The sequence below is a fragment of the Bemisia tabaci genome, chromosome 7 (assembly GCF_918797505.1).
Source record: "Bemisia tabaci chromosome 7, PGI_BMITA_v3".
NCBI lineage: Eukaryota > Metazoa > Arthropoda > Insecta > Hemiptera > Aleyrodidae > Bemisia > Bemisia tabaci.
Window position 1 is genome coordinate 40,508,235 of NC_092799.1, and position 27,039 is coordinate 40,535,273.

Here is a 27,039-nt window from a genome sequence, read left to right on the forward strand (position 1 = left end):
CGCAATTCTAGATTGAATGATTTTGGTAGTACGTTACTGATTCTAATTGGGCCTCTCCTTCGCATGCAGTTTTTCTTTGATTTGTCTTTCAGCGTAATCATTAAATTAATGTTTTTTTGTATCTCGAATTCATTTTGAAAAGTTTTGTTAAGTAGCTTATTTTACGTCGCATATCACGTGTGTTACGTAAAATGAAATTACGTCACAACCACGCTCTAGTTCAGCAGGGACACTTCATCTTGGCAAGGTTGTAAAAGAATCGCTCCCAGTAGTCTTAGTCTAGAATCCGAGACGAGGCGAAATCCGGTTCGCACGCAATCCGGTTAGTATGCAGATTTCCTCGCAAGCAGGGTGGGGTAGAGGGTAATTAAGGAAAGCAATACAAATTAGAAGCTTCGCCGAGACGGAGCGCTGAGCTCTCTTTCGAATGACTAATGAACCCTATCGTATCGGGGCGCTCCAAAACACGGGCACCGGGGCAGCTCAAGTTCAAACGAACAGTACCCGTTGTGCACCCAGCGCCATCTAGCGCCAATACAGGGTGATCCAGGGATAAACGGCCAGACTGCAGGAGCTGAAACACCCCCAAACCCGGAGACGAGAGACCTTCTACTGGCCTCTTGCTTTTACTTTCGGGGATTCAACAGTGCCTTATGGACAATTATTATAAGGGAGCAACATTCATCACCCTAATTTCGGCTGTTGACCTACCTACACGGTGGATGATGAGCTTCGGGTGATGTCATGAGCTGAACAAGTTTCCCAAACTTCAGCCATTTTCGGCTTGTTTGCGAAACGAAACTGCCAACACGTTGATGCACATCAACCATGTAGGTAAGTCAACAGTAGAATGCTGAAGTCCCGAAAGTAAAAGCTTCCACCATGGCCAAGATACTAGTGGAGGGTCTCTTGTCTCTGCTCAAACCCCTTGTTTAAATTGAGTTTTCGATTCTTTTAGATTACTCATGAATTCAGGGCATAAAAGTACAGGGGAGTACAAAGTTTCATGAGATTTGGTTCTCAACCGTTGCTAAAATTCGAGAAAAACGACCATTTCAACCAAAAGGATCGCTCCGTACTCCCTATGTATTCTTTGTCTATGGTTTTGTCTATCAATGTCAATAATCATCTGGCGCCAATATAGGGTGATCCAGGGTCAAACGGCCAGACTGCAGGAGCTGAAACACCCCTTCTGTTAAATTGAAATTTCGATTTTTTTAGATCATTTATGAATTCAAGGCATGAAGGTACAGGGGAGTACGAATTTTCATGAGATTTGGTTCTCAGTCGCTAAAATTCGAGAAAACCGATCATTTCAACCAACAGGATTTCTTAGTACTCCCTATGTGTTCTTTGTCTATGGCTTTGTCTATCAATGTCACCAATCAGCCCGCAGAGCGTGGAAAAGCGAGCGGGGAATCGTAAACGGGCGCTCGTCCGGGGATCTCGACGAATGGAAAAGCCGAGCGGGGAATCGTAAACGGGGCGCTCGTCCGGGGATCTCGACGAAATCGGGAAGATGTAACCGGGACTCGACACTTCTCCGGTGCCATCTTCGCGCGCAAATCTCTTTATGCAGACGGGAACTGCGACAATAAAAATCATAAAAATATCCGAGAAAATCCGCCCAACATCCGATAATATAACGGCGCGCGCGGATCTCGCGAGTTCCTTTCCTCCGACCCCAGTTGTCGGATGGCCTTCGAAATTGTGATCTAGTTTTTCCCTCCTGTTTATATTCGCAAATTTTCATCGGGAGTCTTTTTATTTTAAAAATTATTGCGTAATTTTATCCCACACTCGATTTATGATGGGTTTTATAGATTAATTTTTAAGTTAATGAAAGAATAGTGAAGAGCAACATTTAAAGCGGAGAATTTAGACTAATTTTGGTTTAAAATAGTCCATCTCGAAAATCTAGACTTGTCCAGTCAAAGTGTGTGGGAGACGCTGTATTAAATGGGCCGAAGTTTTGATTTTTAAAAAGAATCGGCATAACTATGTGAATTTTAAAGGGATGATAATCTGCGAAAAATATATTTCCGAACTTAGGGCACATTCTAATTGCAACGCTTATTATTTAAAAAAAAATCATTTTAACATTTTTATTATCTGAATTTTGAACAAAAACGTTTCATTGAATACTAATACATCTCTTAATTTGTCAAGAGACTTAAGAATCCTCCAAATTTTGATCGGGTTTTTCCCCCCAAAATCAAACTTCCTACCAGTGTCTGCATATTTCCGTCCACTGTCTCACATGGGATTATTTCTAACCAAACCCTAATTGGCGTAAAATAATCGATTTTACTCTCCTTGGAGATTTTAGCCTACCCTTTCTCCTTTAGACTCTGATACATGCACTGCTCCTCTGAAACCGAATTTGGAAAAATTTACCTGCCCACGAGTATACTGAATTCTAATCCAAGTTTGGGTGCTCTTCGTTCTTGAAGTATTTCGCTTCCTCCTGAGATTTTGATTACTTTAATTTCCACCTTAAATCAATTTTTTTTTAAAATTTTACTTTAACGCACACACCTTTTTTCAGAAATGCAATTTCTCTGCTCCCACTTAATTTTCTTAAGTCGCTCAATCGACCCCGAACATAATTTCATACATATTTTTCGTTGCAGTGAACGAAATTTTTTCATCCGACAACTACGCCGTAGCCCTATGCAAGTCATAAAACTTGATTGCCGACATCGTCAATTGTCGTTGCGTCATCGCGAAAATAGGTAATATCGAAGGTGGGGGTGGAGCGGTAGGAGAGGGGGAAGAGGAGGGGAGGAGGAGCAGGGGGAGGGAAAATCGGTCGGAGCCATAAAGAAAAGCTACGACAACATTGATAGGGGGCTCGCTGCAAGCCGGTTATGAATGGCGCGAAAGTGGGGAAAAGTTACGAAGGGATAAGCTCTGAGGTTGCCGATTCAGCATCAAAATCCGAAATTTCCACGCGTGAGAAAACGTGAGAACTCATACAACTTGGCAGCCGGGAAATCCGGAGACAAAATAGGGGGAATAAAGCCCGTTGAATCCGAGACCGGGACCCCTCCCCCGCCGCCACCGCCTCGCCCCCGCCGCTTGCAACCGAGCTTAAAAGTTTGCTAATGCTTAATTCAGGTTCTATCAACCTGTTCGAAAATATTTCCAGATTTGGCCACCGCTTTAATTGGGAGGGAAAGCGGGCGCGGGATCTTAGATTTTCTTTGATAAGATTATGGATAGAGTTGCAGCAGAGCGCGATAACGAAGGACGACCGCGGTGTCCTCTTGGCGCGTTGACAAGTTTATGCCTAGGAAATTGAGCTGCTCTAGCTTCCCGGAAATGATGATGTGCAGGGCATGCAGCATCAAGAGACATTGAAGGGGCTCATAAGAATGTGCAGGGCTTGCAGCATCACGAGACATTGAAGGGGCTCATAAGAATATGCAGGCTTGCAGCATCGCGAGACATTGAAGGGGCTCATAAGAATGTGCAGGGCTTGCAGCATCTCCGCGAAGGGGCACATTTACTTAATCTGTAGTATTAAGATACCTGTATGGGAAGAGAACAGATATGTCGGTATTTCGAGGTTAGGTCAGGGAGCTTTTAGGGCCCTAAAGAGTAGCCAACCCATGAATTCAAATTATCCAAAGAGATTCATCTTTACAATTATTACGGCCCGTCAGTTATAAAACAAGTATTTGACTTAGTTTTTACAGAAATTTACCTTTTTGTGGAAGAATGCCTATTTTTAGAAATTTGTGGCCCTTCTAATTTGATATTGGAATCTTAAGATTGGCAATAGCATTTTTCGTGTCAGAAGGTTGACTGCTCTTTTAAGCCCTGAGAGTCTAGTATTTTGACGCATCTATGCTCTCCACAAATATGTGCTCTTGCATTAAATGCAGACAAGTCAGTTACTCTTAGTTAAGAACGACTCATGTTTGCAGAACTTGTGTCAGGTAAGTAACAAGCATTGTGGGAATAGGGGTAGATAAACAAGAATTGGCCTTCCTAGATGAGGAACCCAATTAGTTTCGATCGCCTCCGAATCCTGTAAAACATATAGCTTACATGCACCCATGTATCTAACTCTCTGATTTCTAAATTTTGCCTAAAATCAAAGATTTAAAAACCGTAAAACTGAGCTACTCATTTTCTTTCACGACGCGGAACAAGACGCACAATTTTCGCAACGCCGAGATTCCACTTTTCTTAGCAAACTTTACTGACTTTTTCACAAGAAACGAAATAATGAGTATCCCCATCAGAATTGGCATTGCCGCTGTAGCCTTTAACTTTTCAATATTATCGACTTCCCGGCGGCCCGTTCATTCGTAATTATTATGTATTTTATTTTATTCCTCTCCTTTCCGCCTGCCCTTGCGGACGAGTATCCGATAGGACGCTCCGAAGCACAGCTTTTTCGAAACTCTCCATCATTAAGTTGGGCACCTAGTCTCTTCTTCGGCTCCGCAATCAGTTCGAATTCAGTGGTGCGTTGCAAAATTATCGGAAGTTGCCAAAATGTGCAAAACTTCATAGATTTTTTCAGTATTTTTGACGAAGTCGTGTGCGTATAGGCAACGTTACCTGTGGCTTGAGTGATTATTAACACTATGAAATTAATCGAACCACTCAGGCTACTTAGTTGTCCAGACCCGATTGAGAAGTTGCTGCAATGCAGGTGTTTTGATTTGTTAATAAGCTCAAGGCTTGAACCTTCGACGAATTGTGAGTACTCGTTGCCTCTGATTGGTAGGTTCGGGTGAATTTTTTCCCTGTTTCCAGAATCTGCAGCTACTGGATTATGTTGAAATGTTCAGGTGAGATCTCTATCCGAGCAATTGAATGTGAGCACATTCTGAGTATTTACCGGAGGGAGACTGGAAAGTGCTATAGCGCTCGTCATTTTGAATGCCGGGTTGAGTAAAACTAAAAAGTGAGTGTGAAATAATCACTACTATTGCAACATTTAAAGCCCAGCGCTTTGAGCTGGCAATCGATGCAATCGTTGATCCGGTAAAAAGCGCGTCGTCGTGTAATTACACCGGCGCGGCGCCGTGAATTATTTTCCCACAGTAGCAATATTCTCAGACCTATAATTTCTATATTAACTCATTTTTTAAAGGCGAAAACTCTTCTACGTTTCTAAAAGAAATCCCTAGAGAATTAAGCTCGTTCAATACCCGCTAATTTTATAAGTTATTCCGCAAGAAATATGATGGCGCCACTGATTTCGCCGTAGATTTGCTATGTTCATGTAGCTTTACTATCAGAAAAAGTACGCCATGACGAAGGATACGCCGAGTAAAAGGTTGGTGACAGGGGTTTCACACAAAATGAGGGAGTGCCAACTCACTGAAGGACTTCGGGATAAAACGGGACTTTATGGTGGTTAGACATAGAGCGCTGTGGGTGCGGCTTTTATGTAGCATGAAAATTGAAATATAATTGGCATTTCATTGACTTTTTTAATTAACGTTTCATTTTTAAACATTTCATTTATCCATTTAGGTCTTTCTACTCTCAAGGCAGTATATTAATGTTAGTATCCATGCTTAGAACGCACATTGATAAAAGGGGGACAAACAATTTCAAGAGCAACTCTTCAAACTGTCTTGGTACATCCTCTCTCGACTCTCGACATCAAAGATCTTCTCTGCGATCTGACTGTCTGCGATGACAAACAGCAACGAACCGAAAGCTCGTCGCCGTTTCCGAGAAATGCACCGATCAAAGCCAATTTATAAAGAATTGAAAGCGCACAGAAAAAAATGACGAAAAAGAATGGCGGGCAGCGACAGGAACAGCGATTACCCATCGTCTGCCGAGACCTCCGGAAATTGCGATGCTCGTTGTGTCAGAAAACTGCGTTGACGCTCTTTATCATTCCGATTCGATGCCGATGATAACAGTTTTTTGTTCGCCCCACCCTCGGCGGATCGGAAACGAGTCACGTGATGAAAAATTCAAAATAAATACACGCATAACCGTCGAAAATGTCTCGTCGGGCTCGTCGCACGGTGGGCTCGGAGACGGATGTATTTTAGAGGCTCACCCTCGAAAAAATGACTTAACGTTGACTTAAAAATGACTTGATCTGCTTGTATTTTCCGTCCGCAAGAAATTTATCTTGAATCAAGGAGATAGGGTGATTACATCGAGAAAAAATTCGCTTGCATTAAGCGTAAATCTGCTTGATTCTTGATTTAAGAGTAAAGCTTTCTGACATCGAATTCGAGTAATCTTTTTAGTTCTGACTCGATGCTCGTCGCCTTTCTGATACAAGGGCGTATCTTCGTTTCCACGTGAGATTCAGAAAGCATGGAGTTACACAGACAATACATTGGCGTGGCGTGAATTGCGATTTATCGATTGTTTTGCCATATAAACCAATGTCTTTGATATGAACCTGTAGAAAAGGATCGATACACAGGGCGTTCGCAGCGAACACCCTATTAATCGATTCTTTACCATAGCTTCAAATGGGGAAATATTGATATATATCGAATCACGCCACGCCACTGAGACACTAGGGCTCACGTAGAGTTTTTTTTTCATACCGATGGCAAAGTCGAAAAACGTGCTTACTGTTAAAAATCTGGCCGAACTGTGACCGAAAACTTTGGTTACCTAAACCGGAAAACCCGGGTAGTTGAACAATCTTCCTCCTGGCGGCCAAGGGGGCTAGGTCGAACACTGAAAGAAAAAGTTACGGGCTATTTAGACATACCGTCCGTTCCGGGCTCAGAGGCCGAAAGTTCCGGGTGCTAGAGCCGTAGCATCGATTGCTCCGGGTGCTACGCCCGAAACTTGCGGCCTCTGAGCCCGGAATGCGGACGGCATGTTTATATAGCCCGTAAGGACGGTTTCCACGGCCGTAGTTGTTTTTCCAATGAAGTTAGAAACTCGCAGTAGGCGCTCACTGCGCGGTGCGGCGCGTTGGCTACATACGAGTTCTCAACTCGGGTCGCACTTACACGCTCGGAACCGAAGCGGAGCAGGCGCTACAACACTACACGAACGTGGACCGGTTTCGAAAGTAATAGTCTAGTGGCTGACAAGTAGTTCATCGTTTAATTTATAGTTGAAGCGCCGCGGATCGGCTGCCGCGGCATGTTGTCGTCGAAACGGGGAACCGGGAAACCGGCCCGGTTTAACAACACCGAGCGCCGCGGATCGTCAACAGTCAACAGTCACCAGTCAACAAGGACCCGACGACAATTGAATGCAAATGGCCTAACTGTACCCCGAGGACTCCCGCACCCCGAAACGCCGTAAAAAATCGATGAAATTAATGAAACGTGATAAATTATGCCTCCGCCCGGCTCCCTGCTGCCCGGGGGTCTTTTTTATTTATTTAATTTGATTTTTTTTCGGGTCCGTATACTTTTTTACCTATTCCTACGTGTGAGCTTTGGCTGAGGTGTTAGAAATGACTTCACACTAGTATCATCCCACGAGAACGTAACGAGGAAGAAAACATTCGAAATCACTGCAATTTCTCCCCTAAGCAGGCTAATAGTGGTATATACACCCATTAAATCGGAGGAGACTTATTACACAATAAGCATGCCAGCGGGCTGATTGTTGAAATTGATAGACAAAGCCATAGGCAAAAAAGACAAACGGGAGTTGGAGGGATCTTATTGGTGGAAGCGGGTGGTTGCAAGCTATAAAGGAGTTAGGTAATAGATAAACTATCAGCAGCCCAGGAGAGACCCAATAGTCAGTCCGTCATTATCCCCTTAGTCTGTAAGAACCATCAATTTCAACCAATAGGATCGCTCTATACTCCCTATGTCTTCTTTGTATATCGCTCTATCTATCAATTTCAACAATCAGCCTACAGGCAGAGCTGAAAACGTTTCCGAAATCATTTATAAATAGTTTAAAATATACTAAGGTCGCTGTTATGCTTTTGCAATATTCTTAATTTTATTGTGTCCTCGAGTTCTTGAAAAATTCAAATCATCACTGACAATAGTTGCATTATAATGAAATTTCAGTGAAATTGGCATAAATCCAATGATTTGACTCCCAATTTTGCATGTGAAAATCTCAAGCGTAAATGTACTCAATTTTGGAATTAGGAACCACAGTTTCAGGCTCAGTTTAAAAACAACGTATGCACCGCTAGTTACCCTGTACACACAAGTCTTTTTTTTTACTGGTGAGCTAGAAATTGCAGTTCCAAAATACAAAATACAGTCCAAATATCCACACTAGAAAAAAAAAAAAAAAAAAAAAAAAAAAAAAAAAAAAAAACACATTGGATCTAGAGTCCAGACTCTTGAAAACATTGACAAGAAAAAGGACTCTTGATTCAATCGGATTTAAGCTTAAATCAAAAGGAATTCACCGGTAAAAAAAAAACCTCTTGTCGTTCCACGGAAACCAGTAAACCAGGAATTCACGTTTGAATTGAATCAATGCAAAATCCGCTTGAAACAAGAGTTCAAGACTCTTAAATCCGGCGACAAGAAACTGCACTCTTAATTCAATGCACCGCGGCATTGGTCCAAGAGGTTTTTTTTACCAGTGAATCCGCTCAAATTAAGAGGCTTGGTTCTTGATTTAAGCTTAAATCTGATTGAATCAAGAGTATCTTTCTTGTCGATGTTTTTAAGAGTCTGGACTCAAGATCCAATGTGTTTTTTTTTCCAGTGCATGAAAGAATGTATTTTTTACTGAGGGCAGTACGGCAACAGTCCAACTCTCTTACGGTGTTTTTCTTCAGCATTAGCACGGGAGTTGGGATGAGGGGTCGGCGACGGTGGCGAGCTCTGCCGAATTTGGCCGGCATCAAACGTTAGTTAGCGGGGCATTCATGGGTCCATCGAGAGCGCTCTAATTGCGGTATCCATCAGGGACCATCGAATCGTAATCGTAATCGTAATCGCGTCGATATAATTTCCACGTAACCGACCGCGGCGGCGGCGCCGCGCTATCGGAGCGTAAACTTTTTAAGCGCACTCGGATTAGATTAACGCAACAATACACCACCGTAACGACCCCAGTTTGTACTCCTTGCGCGCCACGGCGTAGCCATCTCGCACAGGGACCCTATATTTTGGAGATCCCGTATTGCATCAGGGTGTCTACAAGTCCGGAATTTCAAGATAGTCCGGAAATAGTACTGATTTTTTAAGGGCGGTCCGGAAGTACTGAAAAAGCCCGGAAATTCTGCAAGAAGGTCCGGAATTTTTTTCATTTTTTTGTCATTTTCGTCGTAATGTGAGCGAGAAATCAAAATTTTTGAATTTTTTCGATTTTCGTCAATTGGAGGTACTGAAAAAGTACTGACATTTTCTTTTGAGGAGTTACTGAAAAAGTACTGTAAAAGTACTGATTTTTGGCCAACCTGCTTTAGTAGACACCCTGTGCATATTCTTCAAAGTGTTGAAGTTACCCCTGTATGCCAATGCTCATATTTGCCTCATCACGAAGAAGTTGAGAGCAAACCAAATCTAATTTGCGAAAAATCCTCTCAGATAATAGTGATCAACCCAACGATCATCAGTCAACGTGTGGCGAATTTTATGCGCAACTAGTTTACCCGTAGCAGTGCCAGGAAGGGACCCCATAGCCTTAGTGCACACTCCTAATTTCTATGATGTTCTCGTGAGATATCGACCCAATTTTTCTGATTTTAACTTTGTGGAAATCGCAAATTCTCAAAAGCCGGCAACCTGGCTTCACCGCCCGCGCTCCGCAGTTGAAAATGAAGCATCCGTTTTACTTTTCGATTCCGTAAATATGAATTTTATTCTTATGAATATTTTATTCACGCTTGTCGAATACCTACAGATCATTGGGTTCGGTGCGCGGCGGTTTGCGTTTGAGCGCGTGAGACCCTGAGACCGAATGGGAAAAAGTGGAAAAAGGACTCGGATCGGGTCGGCTCACCCCTCAACCCCCTTTACCCTCCCCCTCCCTGACGCACAAGTAAATCGGATTCAGCACCATGAGATCCCACCCGCAGTCGAAACCGAAAAACAATGAAATTAATGTAATGTCTAAAGAGTGAATAAATAAAAATGAAAGTACCGGATTCCATTCGGGAAAAAAAAGAAAAAATCTGATGTTTTACGCGGTATGCACTTGCGTTCTATGTGGACCATTGTAGCGACCTTTCCGACTGATTTTTTTTTTTTTTTTTTTTTTTTTTTTTTTTTTTTTTTTTTTTTTTTTTAAACACTTTATTGGATAAAGTACATATTGTCACCACTACAACATTACAATGGACCACTAGACAAGGTACGAATTTCAGCATTCTGATACATGTTTCACAACCAAAATTTCACGTAAAACACGATACGCACAACGAAAATTACCAAAATCAACTCCTGACGAAGATATTTAATGATTCTTGATGCGTGAATTCAAACCACCCGCTCATGAAAACTCAATGCTCTACGTGATTCACATCGCGCGCTAAATGTTTATCATGACAGTCTCTGCGATGTAAAAATCTTCAACTTCAATCTTGACACTTTGGCTCAGCTATAGCAAATTACCAATAGTTTGAACAACACATGGTGGAAAATGAACATTGCTCGATTGAGAAGCTTGCTGAAACCGTTGTAGTGCGCGATTTGACTCACGTAGAGCTTTGAGTTTCTTGTGAGCGGGCAGTTCAAATTCCTCGTAATCATTGCGAAATAAAAACGTTAATATCTTCGTTAGAAGTTGATTTCGGTAATTTTCGTAGTGTGAATCGTGTTCTACGTGAAATTCTGGTTAAGAAACATGTATCAGATTGCTTAAATTCGTACCTTGTCTAGTGGTCCATCACAGTGTATCTATTGACATGTATTAATTATGGATATTAAATGTTATAAATAGATTAGAACGGATGATAAGATAGTATACTTGATTTTTCTCTCTCTTTCTCTCCCCCCCCCCCCCCCCCCCCCATAGCGAATTATATTACAGAAACCTACAAACCCACAATGTATGACGTCTACACACAGTAGACACACACTAACCCGTATCACTCATATTTATTGATTTATTTATTTATCTACCTATTTATTTATTTATTCACTTTGGACCATTTATGTTTTTGGTTTCCTTATATTCCGATTTGCAGCGTGGCTACGAGGCATTTCCGTAACTTTTTTCCCTCATTTAAATATCTGTCTCTCATTGAATCATATCATTTCGTCTTCGTGTCTTTTACTGAACGGAGCAAGCCCCGCACGAAATACTCTACCGCTCTTACTGCAACGTCCGCATTCACACTCGACGGACGTCCGCGTTGCATACTCAAAAGAATGAAGGCGCCGAGCGTCAGTGGCACACATCACACGCGGCTCCAACGCTATAATGAAAGTTCCATCGAAATGTATCCGATTTTGCCTGCCTGAACACAGCTCTACACACAACATTTTAATCGTGGCACGGTAATTACCAGCGTCGCCAAATGTACCTCAATTTTAAAATTTCCCCAGCGTTTCGTCTAGAAAATCGAAATTTTCTTTCTCCACAGTGACAGCTCGGATGAGGAGCGTGACGCGTGACCCGCGAAAAGCACGGAACAACGACTCGGTGGTAGTGAGCCCGGGCGCATCAAAGCGCACCTAGCCGGCGTTTAACAAGACTGTCAGCGAGCCGCTATGATTTATTCGAGTCAGTTTCATGAGCTCCTCAAAGGAGGCAGTCCGAGATCATTTATTCTGATGCGGAGCACTGCCGTGCTAAGGAAGAACGCCGTTTGAACATTCAAGTGTTGCCAAATTTCCCCGGATACAACGTTCATTTTTGGGAAAAAATCATGCACTTTTTCCTTTGAAATTTTCGGATGTTTAAGATTAAATTGCGAACGAAACTGTCTGAAAAAATAGAAGGAAAAAACCCAAAATTTTTCTCGTGAATTGGGATTTTATTGAAGGAAATATGGCAACGTCTGAAGGTTCGTACGGGGTTCTTCCTAAGCACGGCAGTGTAATGCTCCGACCTGGCCGCACCGACCCCTCACTCACTTGCCTCTTTGTTTTCTGTTTCAGGGCCCTGTTAGTCCCGCAACTCGCTGCATGTGTCATCACGTAGCGCCCTGAAGGGCCCGACTCAAGGTACCGATCCCATCGATTTATCTCCATTTTCGTCAGAGTTTTCATCCCCGATAAAGGTTCAACTCCAGCATCGGTGTTGCCGAGCAATCGTCCATCGAAAGGAAAATGGACTCAATTCAGTACACTGGAAAAAAAATCTCTTTGATCCAGAGTCCAGGCTCTTAAAAAGTTTGACAAGAGAAAATACTCTGAATTCGATGGGTTTTTTGCTTAAATCGAGAGCAAGGCGTCTTAATTTAATCAGACTTCCTTTATTCCAATCGAATTTTTGCTTGAATCAAGAATATTTTTTCTTGTCAACTTTTAGAAGTTTTAAGTCATAGTTTTGGAAGTGTTCTGCATGTTAAACGTGTTTTTTGCGAGATTTTTATGGTCCAATTCTTACCCGGTCTTGTGGCCCGTTACTAATCGTGTACTTACATAAGGCGAGTACGAAAATATCAAAATATTTAAGGCCCAAAAGGGCAGCAAACCCTCCAACGCAAAAAATGACCCTGCCAATCCTCAGATTCCAAAATCAAATCAAGATGGCCGTAGAATTTTAAAAAATGAACGTTTTTCCGCCAAAATGAATACATTTATGTAAAAAAAAAGTAAGTCGAATACGTGCTTTACAAACCACGGGTTGTAACAATTGTAATAATACAACATTCTAGATAATTTTAATCTATAAATTGGCTATCCTTTTGGGGCCCTAAAAGCTCAATGACTTGCTAAACGCAAAAATTACCGACATGTCCGTACTCTCTCTGAACACTTACTCTGCTGCGAGCGATTCGCTCAATAAAACGCCTTCATTTTTTGCGTATGCAACATGGACAGCCGTCGAACACGAATAATTGTATTCAGGCGTTGATTTGTGAATCGCGAATAAGGTTTCGCTTCTCGATGACCGAAGTGCGAAACCACGTATCTTCGTTGCGGTGTTCGGCAGGTCGCAACAATATGATAATGCGTCATTCTACATAATTTGAATCCATGATTTGGCTTCCCTTTTGGGCCCTGAAATCTCCATGATCTAACCTCAAAATTTTTCTTCTTCTCCTATTTGATTTGAGCAGATTTCGTTTTGATTTGAGCAAAAATCTGATTGAATCAAGAGTATTTTTTCTTGTCAATGTTTTCAAGAGTCTGGACTCTAGATCCAATGTGTTTTTTTTTCCAGTGTTTATAACCTCAAAATTACCTTCATGTCCGTACTTTTCCGACATAGGTACTCTCGTCGTTAATTGCTTCTGATTGGTCGAGTTTCCTCTTGATATACATTTGGCAGCGTCGCTTCCGTGTCCCTGTCCCTCGGGGCCGCGTCTCGTAAGCGGCTCGAGTTTTCGCAGTGATCGCGCCTTCATCGGCGACGGCTCCTTCAGCCGCGAACTGGATTGATCGAATCGATAAATCAAGGCTTCAGCGATCCCTAGACAAACCGACCGGAAAAATGATCTTGTTCTCGGCCGCTGCCCGTCCCCGCCGGCGCCCGGCGTCGCGACGCAGCGTCGGGAACCGACGTTTTGCATCTTCGCAACCCGCCCGGGGCTACCAATGGTATCTTCGTTTGGCATTATCGCGGACGCTTCCGTAGCGGAACTTCAGCGTCTACGTAGCGTCGCGTCGGTAACGGGGAGAGGTAGTGGTAATCAAGTCTGAGAGAGATGAAGTGCTAGAGGAATGTCAACTTCGATGAATGGGTCCTAAGTAGGGCAAGAAATCAAGCCCTTCAATCATTGGAAAGGGCTTCGATCATACGAACTGAGGGTTTTTCACGGTAAAAGTTTCGTCCGACCCCTCTTACGGACCGTCTATAATTTGTATATAAGTCGAAATTTCGGTATATTTTACGCGCTACAAATATTATTTTCTTCAAACATTGAAGGCGGCCGTTACTTCAATGATAAGCACTTTCTCGAGTTTTTTATGATGTTAATTTTTTGCGCAGAAACACTCTTTTGCTGTCCAGTTTTACCCAGTTTTTATCCTTTCCCTAAAATATGTCATGTATCCGACATGTGTTGGTTTCGAACTAGTTGAGAGATCAAAATCAGATCAACACTTTCCAAGTGCTGTGGGTGTGATTTTTTGCATTCGCAATTTTTAAGAAGTCGTGCTTCGGCAGCCAAGCGGAGAAACGTCACGTACCAAAATCAAAAATGTAGAACCTCGTGCTTCCCCAGCCGAGCGAGCGCACAGTGAATCGAGTCAATGTAAGAGGTCAGACAAAATTTGGAAAATTTGAAAGCTTATAGAAATATGAAACCAAAAAGGGTTTAAGAGTGGTTCCATTGTTTTTCGGGAAATTTCCATTCCGGAACCCTCTTTGAAATTAAATTTGTGACGAAATAAACATTAAATTTTGAAATTTTAGCCAAAAATGTCCAGTGGCGAGGCGTGAATGATCGATTATCGATAGATCCCCATTTGAATCTGTGGTAAAGAATCGATTATTGAAGCGTTCGTTGCGAACACCCTGTTTTTCGATCCTTTCCTATAGGTTTAAATGGTAGATCAATCGATATATCGCAATAGAAAATGTCATGTCTGACCTCTTCTATTAACTCGCTCCACTGTGAGGCGCAGCAAGTCGTAAGCTGCATTTTTCTGTTTGCGATCCGAATCCCCGCCCCCGCCGTCATCCTCACCTCGATTGACGAATCGTCGACGTCCCGGCCGAAAGCGAGGGCGAAATCCGGCATTACCCGGGCGAAACGTCAAGCGGGACCGGGGCGGATCCGCGAGTATTAAGCCCGGATTGAATTGGACGATTCCCGGAGACCAAGCTCCAAAGACAAACTTCAATCATCAAGATTGTTCCGCGTCCCTGTCCCTGTCCCGGCGCGCGGGAAAAATTCTGCGCGCCAGGGACGGGGTGGGGGAGGAAATCATTTTCCGCGGCCCGGCCCTTGCGTTCACTTTGTTTTCACTCCTTTGATCTCGCCCTGGATGTATGACTCGGAAAGCAATCTCTAGTTGCGCCCCCTCCCCACACCGCCGTGCCAAGGAAAAACGCCGTATGAACCTTCAGGCGTTGCCAAATTTCCTTTGATAAAACACAAATTTCCTCGTAAACTTATGAATATTATCCTTCAAATTTTTCAGATAATTTTGATCGCAATTTCACCTAAAGTTGCTGAAAATTTCAAAGAAAAATATTCATATCTTTACTATCACAAATAAATATTTTATCGGAGTAGATTTGGCAACTCTCGAATGTTCATACGGCGTTCTTCCTTAACACGGCAGCACAGTCCCCACCCCGACATACGTCCCGAGTCCCGAGTGTTCCTGCGAGTAATTTTTGTAATTTTCCCGCGTTTTTTTTCGCTGTCAGGAAGGGTGAAAAGGTGGCAGAATTACTGCCCCGGAATCGGGAGGAATGCGATTATTAATTTAATTCGCGCGGGGCTAGGATGTGTGATGTCAGCTACGGCCGGCAGAGCTTCGGCGTTCTGGAATGCAAGGCTTAACACTTTTACGACACTAAGTTCAAAATAATAAATAATGATAATGGAAAATAAGTTGGTGGAATACAACGCGGAAGCGTTGCATGGCGTGGGTGTGAAACGTGAGAGAATTTGTTAATTTTTAATTCATTTTTATTGATGGAACACATTTTACCGTTTTCATTGATGACACAGGTCTAATTCTGTCCGACTTTGCAAGAAAAATGCATCAGTCATTAGGAAGAGACAGCTATCAAAATCAGTTATTAATTTTTAGACTGATTTAGTGACTACGTCTTGGTTCAATTGTTAAAAAAAAACACATAACCTTGTCTTCGATTCGCACCCATCGCGCCAATCATGACGGAATCATCTTGTGTTAGTCAACAGTCATCAGACCAGTTTGACCAATTAAAGCAGCAAGATAAATCGCGAAAATGATTGGTTACTTAAATGAACTCTTAAAGAAAATTCTTGGTGTTACCGGGAGATGGTCTAATTACCCGGGGCTCCTGTTAATCAGTATATATTGTTGAACATTGAATCAGTGAGAACGAAAACACACCAACTCGGTTACTCGAAAATGCTCGATTGTAATCAAAGACAGTTAATTTAGATAAACTTCATTGCAGTTAGCGCATCTGTTCCATAACTTGGACCTTTAAAGTGTTCATATGTACTTGTCGTTCGGCAGCAAAAATATTTATCTTAAACTAACTTCTTCACCTACTGTGCAGTTTTGTGTGTGTCTTGATTATTTACATTTTTCCGAGTTGGTGTGTTTTCGTTCTCGCTGATTCAATTAGAAATTTAACTAGCTTTTCTCTGCGTAAGACCGATACCATTAACGAACCCGACAAAAATTGCAACAGACACAGACGCATTTAAAACAAAAGGAACTTTATTATCCATTGTGATATGAACCGTGTTATGCATGTATTCTTATGGATCTCAGGGCTCATGTCAGAATAGATATAGTTCCTTTTGATTTAAATATGTTCATATCACAATGCTCGGAAATCTCAACGCGTGAAATTGCGCTTGGAGACGAACGTATACGCGGAGAGTGAGAAATAACATATTTTCACGACGGCAAATATACGATCCTGGAAAAAATAGAAATATAAATGGCATTTGAAACAAGACGGCCCGCGGGGGAGGGGGAGGGGAAGCGTAAGACAGATCCGAGTACGCGGGGTGGGGGCGGAGGAAGGATTCGATTTGTTTGTTTTGCATATTAACACACATCTGTGTCTTTGTCCCCGGACTAGGTATCGCCTCAGGATCAATATTTACTCGTCACATATTGACGAGTCTCCTATTAAACGGAGACCGTCAAAAACGCCCCCCCCCCCTCCGCCCGTCCCCCGGAAAATTTACCCCGACGCGGGGGACGAAATATGGTGGATAGCTTCGTAGCCTCCCGACCGTCTAGAACACTAGATATTCGATTTCGCTGACAAAATATTTGTACTCCGCACCGCGGCGGTGCGTCTTTCGGGGGGACGCGGGGCGCAGAGCCCCCCACGCCCCCCCCCCTGAAAATCTTGTTTGCCGACGCCGAATGCAACAAATAGGAGCTTTCCGTCTCATTGCATCGAGGCTGTGTCGCACTGGCAGCGGCCCCTATGCCAGCACCAAGAAGCAATCTCGATTCCGTCCAGCTTTGCCGATTTTTCACTGAAATTGGTGTTATACGTCCGGCGAAGTTGAGGTAGCGCCAGGATTTTTGTGTTCTTTAGTGCTGATTCTCGTCCCAAAGTTGGGTTGGTTTACCCCGGTGTAGGTTTATGACGAGGGCGGACTGATTTGTGTTTGTTTTTTACTGAGGGTGACTTCCATCATATATAACCTTGGACTGAATGCTGGAAGTTCTTCGGAGTAAAAATTAATCGCGCAGTATCAGGCCAAAAGTTTCCTCCTGCTTCTGATCATTTTTCTATCGACCAGGGGCTTAGTCCAGTGTGTCCTGTCATTAAAATTAAAATAATATTTTCATGGAAAAATCCCCCTCCCCCTTGTAAACAAAACCGCGTATTGGTTTTTTTTTTTACCAATTTTAAATTAGCCTACCGGCTAATCCCACGCTTATTACCCCAGCCCCAGATGACCATTGCCGGAGACCATCAAACTCAAATCACCTGGCCGGGAATCGAACCCGGTACCTCGTGATCATAGGGCCAGCACTACAACCACTACACCACAGAAGGCCGACAATTGGTGAAAATTTTAGCGTGAAATAATTCTTTGAGGAGTCAAACTCCGAGCGATATGAATACGGAGCAAAATGTTTGCTCCTTATGGAGTGACGTACACTATTACGGAGCGAAATCTACTCTTACTCTCTTTGCAGAGTCTTATATACGCTTTCATGGTGCTAATTTCATTTCTGATTCAAATCACGCGGGGTTTTGGGCGCTGCACGGACTCCAACACCGAATCTCACTCCTCGATTTTAAACAGTGTAACAAGGGCTCAGAGCCCCTCCCTCCCCTCTGAAACGTCACATATTTATGAACGGCCCGAAAGTGCTCGACGTCATCCTGCCTTGATAGTGAAGAGAGCAGTGGGATGAACCTCAACACACATAAAAGCATGCGCTAACCACGGCTCATACAGACACGCACTTACTGCTCTCTTCGCATCGGTGAAACGTCTGAAAGTTTAGAAAAAGCCACTGTGAAGTCGTCACCAAATCCGCCAGAAATCACGTTCACTGACGACGCTGTCACGAGCTGGAAAAAGGTGGCGGCGGCGAGACCGCGGAACAAGAGCGAAAGAGTCACCAAAAGCTCGAGGGGCTGTCAGAAGAGCGGCGGCAAAGGACCGACCGCGGGTCGCCGGGGGTGGGGGCGGGCGAAAATAAAGCTCCGAAAGCTCGGCGAGGAAGAAGAAAAAAGTGAACAAGTCGTCTTGTCAGGCGCCCTCAAAGTCGGCGATGATAGATGAGGCGGGGACGAAAGTCGCGTCCCGCTCGTCTGTCGCGCCGTCGCGGCCTCTAATTGTGCAGAAACGGAAAAGTTGCGCCCCCCCCCGAGACTCCCCGACAAAAGTCATTAATTACGCCTAAAAAGATGACAAAGGAACTACTTTTCATTAAACATCAACAACTGCCCCCCCCCCCCCGCACGCGCCCCCTTCGTCCCCTCGAGCCGCCTAATGAAAACCCTCTAATAGTCTCCGGGACCCCCCCCCCCCCCCATTTTTGCGGTTTTCACGGCTGACCGCTCGGACGATCTATTGAGCTTTTGACATATTTGGAGCTCTCAATGCGCGTTTCTCTCGCGATGATTTCTCTCATCATGATGATCGGATTTCGATTCGGAAATCTTGGCGTTGGCTCCCGTCTTGGGTTTAATTTTGCACGCTTGTGCAATTCGATACTTTTTTAAGGGTGGGTTCCCAGAATGCTAAGAGGTCATGGAGACATGGGACATTATGACTGATGCTCCACAGCCCATGACAAGATGTACAACAATAAAAAAAATTGGCCTCCGGCCAATTTATGCGCGGCGCTTCGCGCCGCGTACCGGCGCTACGCGCCGGCATTTGGGGGGCTTCGCCCCCCCCATCCGCTTAGCGGATTGGTGCGGGGACCGCACGGGACTTTCTCGCTCGAGCCGGCGCTTCGCGCCGGCATAGACACTTTTACTGGAATATTTAGAAAAATACTGCCAATTTTACAAAATCATAAAGTTTGATTGGAATTTTGATCACAGGATAATAGTTATGAAATTTTTATTCAAACCACTGAACTTTATTGTAAATGTCTTCGCGATATGTGATGAATTCATATATTCGGCCTCGACTTGTTGATTTTATGAGGCATCTTCAATTAAATATGTAATTGATTAACAAAGTCTCCTGTCAAAGATGGCGATCCGTAAAAATCTTAGCTTTTCTACGATTCATTAGGATCCATTAGATTCATTGACATCATACTTCAGATACGATTTTATATTATAATCTCTCCTTAAGCACGGTCAAAAGCCATCAAATATCTACTTGAATGGGTAGAATGACTATTCGATGTTCAAATAGTCTTAAATCTAAACGGTTTTCGCTTAGCATCTCCCAAATTTTAAATTTGGCGGGCGAATCTACCTGCTGGAAGGTTCACCACACGCCCGCCAGGAGCGCCATCTCCTTACCGCGTATCCCTGTAATTCAAAGCGAAAACAATAGAGAGCGCTGAGAGCGCCATCTCCTTCAACCAAACCTCGGGTTCTAACAATTTATAACCTCCTTTATTAAGTAACAAGCATTAAATCAGTCATATTTGTGCCGTATTATTATATTATATTTGTGCTTAGTACCTCGTAAAAAGGAACCGCGAAAGATGGAATCTGCCGGGATTCTAAATTCATTAACAACAAACATATTAGTATTTAATAAAGATGTAAGTGTCAGTTCTTGCGTCAGCTTGATGACTAATAGTAACTATATATTGTAAGTACTTACCTACCTAATTAGTTGTCTAATTTTGCTTGGTGTATACCTACGGAGTAATTTTGGAAATAGTATATGATGCATTATATAATGCATTTGAATTCCTAGGTTTCACCTGACTCAAAGCGTTTGCTGCTATTATCTAGAAGCGTTCCGACTCATTTATCAGAGAATTGAGCGTTTCCTATCGGCCCCTCTGCAATTATGAGATTAGTCCAAGAATCCTTTAGGAACTTAAATTAATGACTCAGATGGTGCTTTTGAGCCAACTTTCAAAGAATTAAAGGCATTTTTTCAAAATCTACAGTCCATGAGCTCTCCGTGTGACCGAAGTGCTCTCCTCGCTATATGACGCGTAACCCTTCAATTTTTAGTTTAGTCCAAAGACCTCATAGGAACTTACATTATTGAACCAGGTGGTGCTCTTATGCCAACTTTCGAAGAAATGAAAGGCATTTTTTTTCAAATTTACAGTCTTTGAAAATGAGTTGTTTGTGTGATGTCGCGGAGCAAAGTGCCCTACTTTTGGGCCTCGTAATCCCTTGAATTTTGAGATTAGTCCAAAGATCTTTTAGGAACTTAAATTAATGACCCAGGTGATGTGCTTGATGCCCACTTTTAAAGAATTAAAGGCATTTTTCAAAATTTACGGTCCCTCAAAATGAGCTTTCCGTGTGATTTTGCTGAAAATGGACCTTTAACCCAATTTGACCCTAGCCCCCCCAAATTTTAGCGTACCCCAAAATCGTTGGACGTGCATAAGGAGACCATAAATATGGTGTTCTGTGAGAATTTTGAATGAAATCGAACAGATAGATTCTGAGATATCGCTGTAGACAGATTTGGGGGACGCCGGACGGACGGACACACATTTTTTCAAGTATGGTTATTTTGACTCCTGGGACCTTAAAACGTCTAGAAATGATGAAATTTCAACTTTTTTTTTTTTTTTTTCTTGGAGGATGACAATACTTCCTCTCTACCCTAGGGGAGCGAGAAAGTAAAAATTAAAAGCGGGTAACAAGGCTAATTTTCACGAGTAAAACCGAAACGTTTCGGCTGAAATTTCACCCTTCCTCAGTTGGATAAAGTAGTAACAGAAAAAAAGGTAAAACTCTAAAATAGTACCTGGCTGTACCTACCTTCCAAAGCGAGAGTGTTGTTATCTCAGGACGCAGGACATCTCTTTGTAATATCACGGAGGCATTAGGTTGATATCGTCACGTTCCGGCCAAAGTATCACAAGCGCCATGCGACGTTTCAAAATTTCCACCGCCATTTTATTTTTTTTTGCAGTGAAATTGTTCAACGACACTGTCCGACGAGTTCACTGAATTTTCTTTGTGCTACCAATAAAATTCAGTGAAATTTTCAAACAGATTCAACCAACAATTTCTCTATAAAAAAATAACGTGGCGGCGGAAATTTTGAAACGTCGCATGTCGCTTGTGACACTTTGGTCTGAAGGTGACGATGTAGAGGTGAACTCTCAACATAGCGTGCGGAACATGATATCTCCTCCATTACGGCCTCAACTTTGAGAGCTTTCTGCGAGTTCTGGACTTTGTTTCAAAGAAAACCAGTGGCACCATCGTGCCACTAGTAAAATTTTACACAGGAATCAGTATTTAAATCGCGAATTCCCGACACATAAGAGCTCCGTTCGGTTGGTATTCGGCATTCGGTCGCACCGAAGTCTCGAACAAAACTTGGTGAAGCATTCATTCGGGTTATCCGATACGATCCCTCATCCCTTTCGGATACCCATCGACGAGGCATGGTTGCCGCCCCCACCGAGTCCCGCAGTAGCGTGGCGTGAATTGCGATATATCGATTGTTATACCATTTAAACCTATGGAAAAGGATCGATATACAGGGTGTTCGCAGCGAACACCTTAATAATCGATTCTTTACCACAGGTTTAAATGGCATAACAATCGATACATCGCAATTCACGCCACGCCACTGGAGCCCCGAGTCCCTTCCGCGCGGGCCAAGTCGATTATCCCCTCGTTCCGACGACCCTGCGGCCGACGTATCCCGTTTCGATACGCAGATTTCGCCGCTCGTCATCCGTGTTTTTGTTTCGTCCGTTTTTGTTCCGACGATAATTGGCCGGGCCTCGGCAGAAACGACAGACCTCGTTCGTGCGGAAACAACATATGTGTCCTGTATTCCCAGCGGGACGTACGTTTTTTTTGCCGATTCGGATCATTTTCGGTAGGACGCGCTGGGGCTCTGTGAAGTTGTTAACATGAGCCGAAATCGAGTTTACACTTGATGACGACGGATCAAAATTGAACAGCTGCCGGGCTTCTGTCTTCTGTCAACTTTATCAATCAGAGCCGGTTCTGGCAATGTTTGACACGATGTGTACCAGCCCTGCAACTGCCATTAGCCGCCTCCTCCCCTCGCCTGGGTATCAACGAAGTGGAGAAATCGGTCACATATTTCATTATAATGGATTTAACCGATCTCTCCTAAGTACACACCGCAGAGAGAATTACTTTAAGTCCTTTTCAGTTTTATTTTCGACCCGCTTCTATTTAATAATATTTACTTGTCACTGAGAAAATACTTAGAAAGGTTTCTAACTAGAACGCACATTAAGTTAATCATACTCTGCTAATTAACGTATAGGAATAACAGTCTATACTGTGGAGAGAAAGGAGTTGTTGCATTACCGTATTGATAGTAAATGAGAAAAATGCGTGTCTCAATTTTATCGATTGAATCAGCTCCGATTATGTTTTATTCTCTCAAGGGAAGCTAATGGTAAAATTTTCTTGCAATTTTGTGTGATTTTTTAAAACGAGTGAGGGACATTCACAGAAAATGTCATTGGAAACAATTGGATAGTCTTCCTTTTAAAAAAACACACCATATAAGCGGATCTTCACAACGACGAAATCTGAGTTACGCAGTTCTTGACTTGGTGAAAGAAATCATCCAAAAAGCTCCGTTTTGAGGTACACAGTATGCGGCTAAACATGCCTAAGCCATAGCTTACAACTCAGTGGTTGAACTTCAAACTCGTTTCTCTCAAAATCACAAAAATTTGACTCGCCACCCCTCTTTGATTCAACAAAGGGTTCAGCTGTTTCAGCGCGGCAAGAAAACCTCACAATAGGGCGCAGACCTGCTACTTCCACCATCTTGTCAGCCGCAAAAAGACTCGGATGCTTTCCGTGTAACTTTCAGCTTTGAGCGCCAAAGCCACCATTCTAAGTCAACATTTCAGGACTTTCTTTCTGAGCGAGTGAAGAGGAGCTTCCAGGGAATCGCCGATGAATGTTCCGGGGTGAGGGGCGAGGGAGGGGGTTAAAAACGAGCCAGCTATTTGACTCAATATTCGTGCGAGACTCTTTTGACTGATATTTCAGATCTCGGAGCTGAATCTTTGCCGGAGAAGACGCCTGTTGACGTCACTGCCAGAAGCGGCGTGACTCGCTCGCTGTTGCCAATTGGTGAAAAAATTGTCGAATTTTTCCCCGGGGGTTGGACCCTTTCCCCCTGCGCCGCGGAATTGGCGAGTGTTTGCCTTGAAATTCGCAACAGCGGGCTTGCTCTTAAGTCCGCTCCCAGCCGGAATGTCTGCGAGTGAATTAGCCGAATTGAGGTGGAGAGGTGCCGCGCGGTGGCGCCAAGTTGAACTGGGAAAAGCTGAAAATCCGGGTGCAATGGATCGCCAGATAGGGTTAAAAATTAGCACCACAACCCATGTCTCCTCATCAAAATTTCACGTAAAACATGATGGACCTAACAAAAAATCTCAAATTTTACACGTAAACAAGAAATGAGGGTTTCCTGTTGTTGTAAATTTAAAATTAACGCCTTTTACTGAAAACGACCTTTTTGATAATATGTTAAGAATTTGAGATCACACAGTTACATTTGGACTGCGTTTTGTAATTTGGAACTATAAATTCTGACTCATCTGAAAAAACACTTATGTGCATAGGGAAACTAATGGCTCATACGTTGTTTTTAAACCGGGCCAGAACTTATAGTTTCCAAATTGTAAAATGCAGTCCATTTATGGTTCGTTGGCATCACCTTGGTACCATGAGTCGTTGACCAAACCTAGGGCACCTATGGGGCTTTGGTAGGCTACCTTTCGAAAAACGTCTGTGCCTGACATTCCTGTATGCTTTGGTATCAACAATTCATTTTTGAGTCGTCGTGGACCCAGAATAAAAAACATCGCAAAAGTACCAAATGTGCAAAGAACAATTTACAAAATAAACCCCCCACACATAATATGGATATCCAAGGCTAGATATTAGATTTTTCATCATGCTGGCACTTGATGGTGTCGTAACAATCTCATTTAAACCCAGATTTACAGTATCGTGGACGTAAGTGCCCTTCCTCCATAATCATTGCAGTTTATCATCTTTTCGACTGGTCCGTTAGTATCCGTGCTCGATCGTTCTCTTCGAATTGTCCTTTCATGCTATGGTCCTCCGAGAGTCAGTTCCCAAAAACAGTCGACCACCTCACCGTGAGTTCGTCGAGAATCCGACGTTTCCGCTGCGATCTGGTGGCGGGGCGTGAAAGTAAAGACGGGGGCGCTGAGAGCGGATGTTTGTTTTTATTTCGGATCGGATTGGTTCGGCTTGAGCCAGGTGGTGGGGGAGGCGGGAGGGTTTGAAGTGTCCACTGGGCTCTAATGGAAAACGACGCTCGGTGAAAATCGGAAGGGGGGCGGGGGCGGGGGTATCTAGGGTCGCGGTCGCGCGCCGACCGGGAAAAACGGAGATTTCGAATCGGTGATGACACGGGTGAGCTCGCCATCCGAGCCGAGGTTCTTCGCTCGAGACGGAAGAAAATCCGCGCTCGGTGGAATATTCGATCGGATCTCTCAGAAAGTACATTTTATTGTTTTTAATTGAAGGGTTGAGTAAAGTATCTTTATAGGGGAGTGCGGCCGTTTCGTATACCACCTCTGATTGGCTCAGCCATCTTAGGCTGAATGGAGCCCTCCAAGGCCCAAAAATGGCGGACGCTGTTAGTGAATGTATGTAAAAATGACTCAAAATGTAGTTTTATTTGCATATCGCAACGAAAACTTTACTCAAATGCATTATTAGGTACAACGTATTTTTATAGTTTTACTGCTAATCGTGCACTGGAAAAAAAAAAACTCATTGGATCTAGAATCCAGACCCTTGAAAACATTGACAAGAAAAAATACTCTTGATTCAATTGGATTTTTGCTTGAATCAAAACGAAATCCGCTTAAATTAAGAGGCTTGGTTCTTAATTTAAGCTAGATTCTGATTGAATCGAGTACTTCTTCTTGTTGATGTTTTTAAGAGTCTGGACTTTAGATCCAATGTGTTTTTTTTTTCCAGTGTGTGCTCTTTTCGAGAAAAGTCATCATAGATGTAGCAAGGTTGGCAGTAAGTGCGGTTGGTTGTAACCGTCAAAAGTTGGCAGTAACCCCCACCCCCCTCCTCCCGTCCTCAAAAACCAAAACACGGCGCCGCCAATTTTGGGCCCTAATTTCAGGCTCGCAGTGAACACGATAAATTGAACACGATTATGTGAAACTCTCGGACGCACTTTACCACTATTGCGGGAGGGGCGCGAATCAGAGACAAGGTTAAGTGTTTGCTCTCAATATTGAGCTATGATGTAACCAATAAATCAGTCAATTGCATCTCGTTGAGAACCTATTGCAGATGAAAGTTTCTCTCGATACCCTATAAGGACGAAAGTGTAGCCAGGATCCCGCTGAAGCGCGAAGTTGCCTCGCCCGTAATTCTGGAATCCCTCGTCAGACGGCACCCGGCACAAAATTCGAAGACGTCCTCCCTCTTTACTTATTTACGTCGCACTTACCGGGCTGACTAGACGAAAAGACAAGAGGGCCGGAGGGGGCGGCGGGGGGAGAAAGGGGTTACGGTTATCTCTCCAGACCTCCCCGTGGGAGCGGGGGATGAGTTCCGGAGTTATTTTGAGAAGGCGCGATTTTTGAAAGGGATGAGTGACGCCTCAGGAAGGCAGGAACGCGGAACACGGCCCCGTTTCCATAATCAGACGTAATTTCGCCCGTCGCGCGCCCCGACGCCACCCGCGAAGCACTGTTGCCGGATTTCAGGGGGAGAAAATCGGTTCAGGAGGGAAATTTGAATTCCCTTCTTTCTTTGGCCAAAATGGGGATTTTTGGAACGCGAACTCCAACATTCGAAGAAACAATGGACCACTAGACAAGGTACGGATTTAAGCAATCTGATACATGTTTCTTAACCAGAATTTCACGTAAAACACGATTCACACAACGAAAATTACTGAAATCAACTCCTAACGAAGATATTAACCTTTTTATTTTACATTGATTACGAGGAATTTGAACTGCCCGCTCACAAGAAACTCAAAGGTCTCCGTGAGTCAAATCGCGCACTACAACGGTTTCAGGAAGCTTCTCAATCGAGCAATGTTCATTTTCCACCATATGTTGTTCAAACGATTAGAAATTTGTTATAGCTGAGCCAAAGTGTCAAGATTGAGGTTGAAGATTTTTACATCGCAGAGACAGTCATGATAACGTTTAGCGCGCGATGCGAATCACGTAGAGCATTGAGTTTACATGAGCGGGTGGTTTGAATTCACGCAACAAGAATCATTAAATATCTTCGTAAGGAGTTTATATCGGTAATTTTCATTGTGCGCATCGTGTTTTACGTGAAAATTTAGTTACGAAACATGTATCAGAATGCTGAAATTCTTACCTTGTCTAGTGGTCCATTGTAGCTTTTAAAACTCTCTCATTCTGTCATTATGTGATCTATGGTTGTGGGGCCATTCTTCGTGACCCCACAACTAGAAATTTGTCAGGAGAAGGCAATTACGTGGCCATTAAAATTGTCAGCTAGGTTAGGTTAGGTTAGGTTAGGCCATTTAAGCGTTTGGTTTAGTTTAGTTTTCTAACAACACATAAAGTCGATTATCCCATAACCGTTGTCGCAGAGGAGATTGTGTGAATATTGGAGTTAAGTGATCCTTTTTTTTTTAAAAAAAAAATTTGACTCGTTTACTAATTGTTGTTCTTGTCTCCGTTTCAGGTGAGATTTCATTATGACCACTCT

The 27,039-nt window shown here is 43.3% G+C and overlaps 1 protein-coding gene across 1 annotated transcript in view; it reads left to right on the forward strand.

Moving 5' to 3' along the window:
- Positions 1–27,039, forward strand: part of LOC109032981 (irregular chiasm C-roughest protein) — a 511,490-nt gene that overhangs the window by 267,121 nt on the left and 217,330 nt on the right. Inside the window, exon 3 of the mRNA XM_019045352.2 lies at positions 11,997–12,062. The gene's annotated coding sequence lies outside the window, so the exon portion shown is untranslated. The remainder of the gene's footprint in view (positions 1–11,996; positions 12,063–27,039) is intronic.